Below are 10,582 nucleotides of genomic sequence, written 5' to 3'. Positions count from 1 at the left end.
TCGCATATCAGGAGTTTTATGGGGTTAGAAGGGTATTATCGGAGATTTATTCGAGACTTCTCCAAGATTGCAGTACCCCTCACTCGTCTAACGAGGAAGGGGGTGGATTTCTGGTGGGTCCCCGAGCAGCAGAGGGCGTTTGAGACCCTCCGACGGTGTTTGTGTGAGGCTCCATTTTTGACACTCCCCGAGGGAGTAGAGGATTTTGTGGTATTCTGTGATGCATCCATCACAGGTTTGGGGGCGGTCCTTATGTAGAGAGGACGAGTGATAGACTATGCATCGCGGCAACTGAAGCTGCATGAAACGAGATACCCTACGCATGATTTGGAGTTGGGAGTGGTGGTATTCGCTCTCAAGATTTGGAGGCATTACCTATATGGGGTCCGTTGTACCATATACACGGATCACAAGAGTTTAAGACACATCATGGATCAGCAGAACCTAAATATGGGACAACGCAGGTGGCTAGATGTAGTCAAGGACTACGATTGTGAGATCCTTTACCAACCTGGTAAAGCAAATGTGGTCGCGGACGCTTTGAGCCGCAAGTCAGCTGGGTCTTCCACCCCAGCAAGGTGTATGAGGATAGCAGTGGATTCCCCGCTGGTGAGTTTGATCAGAGATGCACAGGTCGAGGGCATACGACCAGAGAACTGGAAGTTGGAAAGAATCAAGAGCGAAAGCGCTCGGTTTGTTCAGAATAGTCGGGGATTATAGACCCGATGTGGTCGAGTTTGGGTTTCGATATCTGGTGGGGTCAGACAGACAGTTATGATGTACCGAGACCTGAGTTTGAGTTACTGGTGGCCATGTATGAAGCGAGAAATCGCATGGTATGTCGAGAGGTGCTTGACCTGTAGGATGGTCAAGGCCGAGCATCAGAGGCCGCATGGTAAGCTGCAGCCTCTGGAGATTCCCTTGTGGAAATGGGAGCAGATCATGATGGACTTCATTACGAAGCTGCCAAGGACGGCGAAAGGGTTCGACACTATATGGGTCATCGTGGATCGATTGACCAAGAGTGCTCATTTCTTGGCGATACGGGAGAGTTCTTCGGCCGAGAAGTTGGCCGACATATATGTCCGTGAGATCGTTGCTCACCATGGAATTCCGGTCTCCATTGTCTCAGACCGGGATGTTAGGTTTACCTCCCGTTTCTGGCAGAAGTTCCACGAGGAACTGGGCACATGCTTGCACTTTAGCACATCATTTCATCCGCAGACAGACGGTAAGAGCAAGCGGACCATTCAGAACCTCGAGGATATGTTGAGGGCATGTGTCATTGATTTTGGTGGGAGTTGGGATTCCCACTTACCTCTTGCAAAGTTTGCTTACAACAACACCTATCATTCCAGCATTGGCGCCCCACCTTTTGAGTTATTGTATGGGCGGAGATGTCGCACCCCGGTTTGTTGGGCTGAGGTTGGATACCGGGTGATGGGACGGACGGAGGTAGTTCTGCAGACTACCGAGAAGATTCAGCAGATTAGGTAACGATTACAGACCGCTCAGAGTCGGCAGAAGAGCTATGTCACACCCCCAAACCGGAACGGCGGAAACGTTCGGGGGCAGAGGACGTCATGTACAATATCATAACAATGCAAAGTAGTAAATAAGCAACAACATCATCCATTGCATTAATAGTATAATTTCATACAAGTGTGTTCTTTAATAGTAATAAGACACCAAAAATGAATAATCAAAATAAAAGGCGAGTCTTGAAGATGCTCCGTCTTCTCAAAACCTGGCATCGGTACCTGTCTACTGATGACCTGAGAATACAAGTTATTTTGAAAGCGTAGATCAACATTTAAGCTGGTGAGTTCATAAGTATTTAATGTCAATGTTTTTATAAGTTTGAATGTAAACGTTTGTAAAAGTTCAATGTAAATGTTTCTATATGTTTAAAAACCCCTAGAAAATCCCATATTTCCTACTAGTATAAAAAGTAGTCTTCTGCCAAGACCCGACTGTTTTGAATGTTTGTTTCTCTATAAAAGTGGATGTTTTTCCCCTAGTTTATAACTATCTTAACTCGAAAATAGCTTGCATTGACTTTCAAGTAGAACTGTCACTATATAAAAGTAATGGGAAAAGTAAGTACTCAGGGGTCTTCAGAATTGACAACCTGCAGTACTAATTACCTGAAAACATATTTGTTTTATTAAGGTCATAATGTGATGAGTAGTTCCCATACTAAACGTTCTCCCTATAAGAGATTCTGGGAAACAAGGGTGACTTCCGCAACGAATTGCTAGGTCGTAATATCCACATTAAAGTTATATGATCATGTATACCCAATTTATTATCACCTTTTGTTTAGAACAATGCGTTAGTGATCATTGGTATAGTTAGATCCTGTAGTTGTTCCACGCTATAGCATCTTAGTATGTTCATTCTGTTATAGTATCTTAGTATGTACTTGTATATGATAGTATTCTCTGTGTGTACTTGTATATGATAGTATTCTCCGTGTGTACTTGTATATGATAATATTCTCTGTGTGTACTTGTATATGATAGTATTCTCTGTGTGTACTTGTATATGATAGTATTCTCTGTGTAATATTTGTTTATGATAGTATTCTCCTAAACTATACCTATAATAGCTTACTAGTAATTTCTGTTATAGTATTCTTCTTTGTAGTATTTGAATTATTGACTGGTACTTTTATATCTACATATGTATACATAATATATAACTAATGTTTAGACGACCTTCGGTTAACTAACCGATTACTCTAAGTACACATTCAAACAAGAAAAAGGAAATAAAATGGGGTTAGTAGTACTAAGTCCTTTAAACATTACTTAGACAACTATACATATATAGGCATGCATTTGACGATATATAAGTTAAAAAGGAAGTTTTGTAAAACCTTTTGAAGAGTTTAATAATAAATATTGATGACTTGATGTCAATTTATAAAATGATTTAAAAGTAGTTTGTTTGATAACACAGTTTGAAGTATATGAAATCCTATTGTTTGAAACACAGTTTGAAGTATATAAAATCCTATTTTTTGAAACACAGTTTGAAGTATATGAAATCCTATTGTTTGAAACACAATTATAAATCACATATGATTGATTAAATAACAACAAGTATAGCAAAAGATTGATGTTTTTCACACGAGGATAATCGTGTGTTTACTTGTATTCCCCCCCTTAAAAGTGTATAAAAGCATTTACAACGTATTTGAAAACATAGTTGTAGGGGTATGAACTCACTTGATAGAAGTGGTGAGTTGAAGAAGACGAGACTCAACTCGGGCAGTACTTCGACTGAAAAGAAGCAAGTTTCTCGGGATCTTCGGGACTTCGTGACTCGGTCGTGTGTTAGAGGTGTTACCGGGGCTTCGGGGTAGTTTAGAGGGGCTTAATAGTGTGTAGAAGTAGGAGAAAGGATGGAAATGAACAACCAAAGCCGGCTGCCCTCAATCCTTATTTATAGGGTGAATTTTGGGTCTCACGTTGTGAATCTCAAATATTCACATCGTGAGTCCAGTCGTCATCAGGTGCGTCATCGCAACTTGCGTCTGTCAGGCTCCAGAAGGCGTCAGAAGTCAGTTCACGTCGTGAACACTGTTTTCACGTCGTGAACACTGACAGTTTTGGGGTTTCGCGCCTGAACTTCAGAAATTCATAACTTTCGCATACGAACTCCGTTTTCGACGTTCTTTATATCCACGCGTAGGTGAGATTATGCTCTACAACTCTCGTTTAGACTCCGTTGGCTAATTTTGATTTATTTTTAATATATTATTTTTAGTAGGCCGGGACAGGAAAACTCTGTTAGAAATCCATAACTTCTTCGTCCGATGTTCGTTTTCGTTAGACTTTTTACCGTTGTAATACCATTGATGAGATCTTCGAATCTCGTTTAGGTCATGTTGGCAAAAAGTCGCTCGATCTCGATTTCGAGTTTTTAGCTGTCCACTGCTATGTCCGAAACTTCGAAAAATCATAACTTCCTCATATGAAGTCAGATTTGGGCGTTCTTTTTATGTATGTTTACGGTTTTGGGATATCTACGACTTTCATTTAGACACCTAAGGTTGAAAAGTATTTTATTGAAATTTCTCGTTTTGTGCTTAACAGTGTTTTACCGGTATTGTCGCGAATCTTCGATCAGTCATAACTTCTTTGTTATAACTCGGATTTTAGTGTTCTTTATATTTTTGGAAACCTAGTTACGATCTCTATCACTTTATTTATCCCAATTAAGGTTATTGAACAATTTATTTTTGACCTAAATTTTTGCTGGTGTTACATTATCCCCCCGTTTGAGAGAATTTCGTCCCGAAATTTAATGTAAGGTAAATATTTGTGGATTAGGGAAAGAGATGTGGGTACTTTTGTTTCATCTGATCTTCGCGCTCCCAAGTGTATTCAGGTCCTCGCATGACATTCCAGCGAACTTTTCACTATCGGGGTACGACTTTGTTTCTTTTGTTTGCCTTCACTGGGGTGATAACTCTTCCTGGTCAGATGTGTGTTGCATGTTCTCGAGGTCTGTGAATATAGTACTCTTTGGAGGTGTTGACTATGCTCTTCCTTACTTCGGGAGTAGATAAGGATGTCATCGATGAAACGATCCGTCTTTCTTCTTCACAAACAAGACCGATGCTCCCCATGGTGAGAAGTTTGGCCTAATGAATCCCTTCCTGAGAAGTTCGTTAAGCTGACAGGAAAGTTTATGCATCTCAGCTGGAGCTAGACGATAAGGCGATTTGGCTACTGGGGTAGTTCCTGGAACTAAGTCGATTCTGAAACTCGACTTGGCGCTGTGGTGGAAAAGTCGTGTACTTCTGGAATGTTCTGAGTGTCTTTCACTTCTTGGCTCGTATCGACGATGTGTGCAAGGAATGTATGCCATTCCTTTCGTAAGCACTTCTGAGCTTGCATACACGAAATGATGCGAAGGTTCGTACTTGATTCGTCGCCGTAAATAACTAGATTTTCGTTGTTAGGGAGGTTAAGACGAACTGCTTTCTCAAAGCACATGATGTCGGCTCGATATAGACTCAACCAATTCATACCGATTATGACGTCAAAAGCTTGGGGTGGATTAGATGTCGTGAAGATCTAAAAGAAAGTATGATTACTCATGAATTAAGGAAAACGATAGGTACTTCTAAGTTTATTCTCACGGAAGCACGATCACTCGCAATCTTGGGCAGTCTCCGTCCTGAAGTTCATAGTAGAACTCATACCCGGTTCATCAATCACAGTCTCGGGTATACGAGTCGTATATAATTAAGATTGAAAAGGTAGTCGAATAAATGATTCTTCTCTAAGCTCACATCCAAACAAGGAAAATAAGTTAAAGCAGAATCATCAATTCTAAACCTCTAGAACCTTAATTATGTACCACCCTTGCGTATACATTCCTCAGTGATAGATTAACCGTATGGGCCTTCGGATTGAACTTGACGTACTATACGAGTGGTATTTCGGGGAGGTTTGTTGAGGTTACTTCGGGAAAGCTATGAAACATAAGGCAATCTATGCATGAATGCCTCGGAGTTCTGGAACTTCGGCTATGCTAGAAAGTCGATTACAGGAGAAGAATTTTCGCACGAAACTGGCACTGTGAGGATCGAATCGACTCATGTCAATTGACAATGTTGGACTACTCGGAATAAATGGCGTTAGACTAGTTCAGAACGGTGTTACAAGAACACTACTGTGCAACTTATGAAGGAGTTTCAGTACTTTAGTTTTACCGATGATGCTGCTGCTGCGAATAAGGTATACTGCGTAAAAGCAAGTACAAGCAGCACGAGAGTCCTTTATACGGATGGGACCTCGCAGAAAGATATGACTCGAGTTGCACTAGTTTTATACAAGTGTTAAAATTTGATTCGACCGAGGGTATAATTATAAGTGTAATTAATTACTGCGATTCAGAAGTGTACCCATATTACAGCAGGATCCTTTGATGCCTTTTTGTTATTCTGAGGTCAAACTCCTCCTGTTCCCCCGTCACACTTCTCTGTTGGGCAGTCCCTCTTGAAATGTCCCATTACGCCGCATAGATGGCATATCCGAGAAATTTCGACATTGGTGGTCGAAGTAATGTGTTGGATCCGAGTCCTGCAGAAACGAGTAGTGTGCCCGTTCTTGTTGCAGTCCTTGCAGTGTAACTGTCGGCAACTACCTAGGTGATGGAAACTGCACTTATTGCACTTCGGCAAATTTCCAGCATACTGCCTGGCTGGGTTAGGGATAACCGGGATACTAGTAGGGATGGTAGTAGGAGTTACAGACGTCGTGGCCGCGAAGGCTGCCACATGTTGTTGTCTTTTGGTTGTCCCTTGGGGTGATTTGCACTTAAATCTATCCCAGAACTTCCGTTTATTGCTCTTACGTTTGAGATTTGGAGTCTCGTGGTAGTTTGATACTCGTTGATGTACTTGGTTGTTACTTTGATTGGAGTTACTGATAGCAATCCCGCTGACATTTGCATTGTTAGTGTTGAGGTGATTCATGACAGCTGTCACGGCAGCTGAGATCGCAGCTTGAAAAGTAGCTGCATCTATCTGAAGAGTCGGTGTTTTGTTGATGGGTTGTTTACTTTTCTTTGACGGCATGATTCTGTTACACAATAAGAAAATGAGTTTGTGAGCGATTGTGGTTGGCCTCAGATGTATTCTAATCATTCAGGTAAATGTAAATTTTCCGTTTTGTTAAACTGTTCTCGATGGTTTGACCTACATCCCTATGATGTAGTACTGGTAAAGAATGGAAGAAAGTTCATAGAATGGTCGCCAGACGATTTTTATCCAATCTAGGCTATCATTGGTTGGTGGATAACATGATCCAACATTCGAAAAGAATTGGAAGTGATCCATGAGCTAAGTTATCATAGTTCAATAAATTGACTAGGGTGAGATTTAGATAGAGTTCTAACGTTAAAAGGATGAAAGTATTTGGACAAAGGTTTTTTGGGAACTATCCGACTGTCACATCATTGATATTTAAGATATAATAAGTTTGGGAGAAATGACCTTGGAGTAGGTCTTACATCATATCTGAAGTAGAAAAGTTTTGACAGCATAAAGGCCTAACTAAAAAGTACTTACAGTACAGGGATAGTTACATGGAAAAGTGCTACTTGGAGCATAGATAGGAAGACTATTCCTTAAACCAAGGAAAGAAAGGTAGAATATCACCTACTAGTGACGGTTATCCCTCGGGTGAACACTTAGTTCGGCCAGCTGACGCTCCACATCGAGCAGGTGCCCGTCGTACACCCTTTGGCGTACTCGGAGCTCTATGACTTCAGCTCGAGTTTCAGCTAGCTCTTGCTGCAGGACCTCGTGGTCTCCCCCAGATCTCTCAGAAGCATCTTCCAGATGAATGGTGCGGATGGTATGCATTCTCGCATTGGCGTTAACTTCCGTGATTCGATGGAGAGCTGTCCTGCTCTTAGCTCCATGTTTCCAAGCTTTCCACCCAAGAAGGCGTCGGGCCTTGAAAAGTCGGGCGAGGGTTAGGATTTGTGATTGGAGCCACTGGGGGTAGATTCTCAACTTCTGGCTCGAGCTCAAGATCCTCTGGAAGGTCTTCTGCCAGATCATCATCTAAGGGAAGTTCAGGTTCTGCTTCTGGTTCTGCATTTAGCCCTCCTCCATTCTCTTGGCCGGGAAAGTAAGGGTCGTCGGGGAGGTGGAGTTCAGCCATTTATCTAGACGAGAAATGAGGGTAAGAAATTTATCTAAAATTACTAAATGCATCGATAAACAAATAAAAAGTTTCTATAAGGGAAACTTACTGCTACTCCTAAGAAGTTTGTTCTTTGAATGAATAGTGTCTAAAACACTCCTATAGTATTTTAATTTATGTTTTGTTCTCATGTTCTTCTGTATAAGAAGATGTATAATTTGGTAAGTTTTAGGTTTGTTGCAACACCACAATTACTCCCAAGCACACGTTCACCATATCTTAAATGAATATAGTTGATCAGGCTATATTGATCCGAGATATGATTACATAACTGCCCAAGTTTGACTGTTGTGCCCAACAATTAAATACTTTTGTTATGTTCTAGTATGACACTGTTCTATAGTAAGTATGTTGGTATGTAATTAGGTATACTTTTAGTTAAGTATTTTAGTACTTAAAATTATAAACTCTTTGTCAGAGTATTTTAATCCCATTGTGTTTATAGTTTGTATATCTTTTATGGGTTGATATACCTGATTCACTATAAACAATGCTCTGATACCAATCTGTCACACCCCCAAACCGGAACGGCGGAAACGTTCGGGGGCGGAGGACGTCATGTACAGTATCATAACAATGCAAAGTAGTAAATAAGCAAAAACATCATCCATTGCATTAATAGTATAATTTCATACAAGTGTGTTCTTTAATAGTAATAAGACACCAAAAATGAATAATCAAAATAAAAGGCGAGTCTTGAAGATGCTCCGTCTTCTCAAAACCTGGCATCGGTACCTGTCTACTGATGACCTGAGAATACAAGTTATTTTGAAAGCGTAGATCAACATTTAAGCTGGTGAGTTCATAAGTATTTAATGTCAATGTTTGTATAAGTTTGAATGTAAACGTTTGTAAAAGTTCAATGTAAATGTTTCTATATGTTTAAAAACCCCTAGAAAATCCCATATTTCCTACTAGTATAAAAAGTAGTCTTCTGCCAAGACCCGACTGTTTTGAATGTTTGTTTCTCTATAAAAGTGGATGTTTTTCCCCTAGTTTATAACTATCTTAACTCGAAAATAGCTTGCATTGACTTTCAAGTAGAACTGTCACTATATAAAAGTAATGGGAAAAGTAAGTACTCAGGGGTCTTCAGAATTGACAACCTGCAGTACTAATTACCTAAAAACATATTTGTTTTATTAAGGTCATAATGTGATGAGTAGTTCCCATACTAAACGTTCTCCCTACAAGAGATTCTGGGAAACAAGGTTGACTTCCGCAACGAATTGCTAGGTCATAATATCCACATTAAAGTTATATGATCATGTATACCCAATTTATTATCACCTTTTGTTTAGAACAATGCGTTAGTGATCATTGGTATAGTTAGATCCTGTAGTTGTTCCATGCTATAGCATCTTAGTATGTTCGTTCTGTTATAGTATCTTAGTATGTACTTGTATATGATAGTATTCTCTGTGTGTACTTGTATATGATAGTATTCTCAGTGTGTACTTGTATATGATAGTATTCTCTGTGTGTACTTGTATATGATAGTATTCTCTGTGTGTACTTGTATATGATAGTATTCTCTGTGTAATATTTGTTTATGATAGTATTCTCCTAAACTATACCTATAATAGCTAACTAGTAATTTCTGTTATAGTATTCTTCTTTGTAGTATTTGAATGATTGACTGGTATTTTTATATCTACATATGTATACATAATATATAACTAATGTTTAGACGACCTTCGGACAACTAACCGATTACTCTAAGTACACATTCAAACAAGAAAAAGGAAATAAAGTGGGTTAGCAGTACTAAGTCCTTTAAACATTACCTACACAACTATGCATATATAGGCATGCATTTGACGATATATAAGTTAAAAAGGAAGTTTTGTAAAACCTTTTGAAGAGTTTAATAATAAATATTGATGACTTGATGTCAATTTATAAAATGATTTAAAAGTAGTTTGTTTGATAACACAGTTTGAAGTATATGAAATCCTATTGTTTGAAACACAATTATAAATCACATATGATTGATTAAATAACAACAAGTATAGCAAAAGATTGATGTTTTTCACACGAGGATAATCGTGTGTTTACTTGTATTCCCCCCTTAAAAGTGTATAAAAGCATTTACAAAGTATTTGAAAACATAGTTGTAGGGGTATGAACTCACTTGATAGAAGTGGTGAGTTTAAGAAGACGCGACTCAAGTACAGACTGAAAAGAAGCAAGTTTCTCAGGATCTTCGGGACTTCATGACTCGGTCGTGTGTTAGAGGTGTTACCGGGGCTTTGGGGTAGTTTAGAGGGGCTTAATAGTGTGTAGAAGTAGGAGAAAGGATGGAAATGAACAACCAAAGCCGGCTGCCCTCAATCCTTATTTATAGGGTGAATTTTGGGTCTCACGTCGTGAATCTCAAATATTCACGTCGTGAGTCCAGTCGTCATCAGGTGCGTCATCGCAACTTGCGTCTGTCAGGCTCCAGAAGGCGTCAGAAGTCAGTTCACGTCGTGAACACTGTTTTCACGTCGTGAACACTGACAGTTTTGGGGTTTCGCGCCCGAACTTCAGAAATTCATAACTTTCGCATACGAACTTCGTTTTCGATGTTCTTTATATCCACGTGTAGGTGAGATTATGCTCTACAACTCTCGTTTAGACTCCGTTGGCTAATTTTGATTTATTTTTAATATATTATTTTTAGTAGGCCAGGACAGGAAAACTCTGTTAGAAATCCATAACTTCTTCGTCCGATGTTCGTTTTCGTTAGACTTTTTACCGTTGTAATACCATTGATGAGATCTTCGATTCTCGTTTAGGTCATGTTGGCAAAAAGTCGCTCGATCTCGATTTCGAGTTTTTAGCTGTCTACTGCTGTGTCCGAAACT

The sequence above is a fragment of the Lactuca virosa genome, chromosome 3 (genome assembly GCF_052849685.1).
Source record: "Lactuca virosa cultivar CGN04683 chromosome 3, Lactuca_virosa_CGN04683_v6, whole genome shotgun sequence".
Classification (NCBI taxonomy): Eukaryota; Viridiplantae; Streptophyta; class Magnoliopsida; order Asterales; family Asteraceae; genus Lactuca; species Lactuca virosa.
This window is presented reverse-complemented; position numbering follows the sequence as displayed.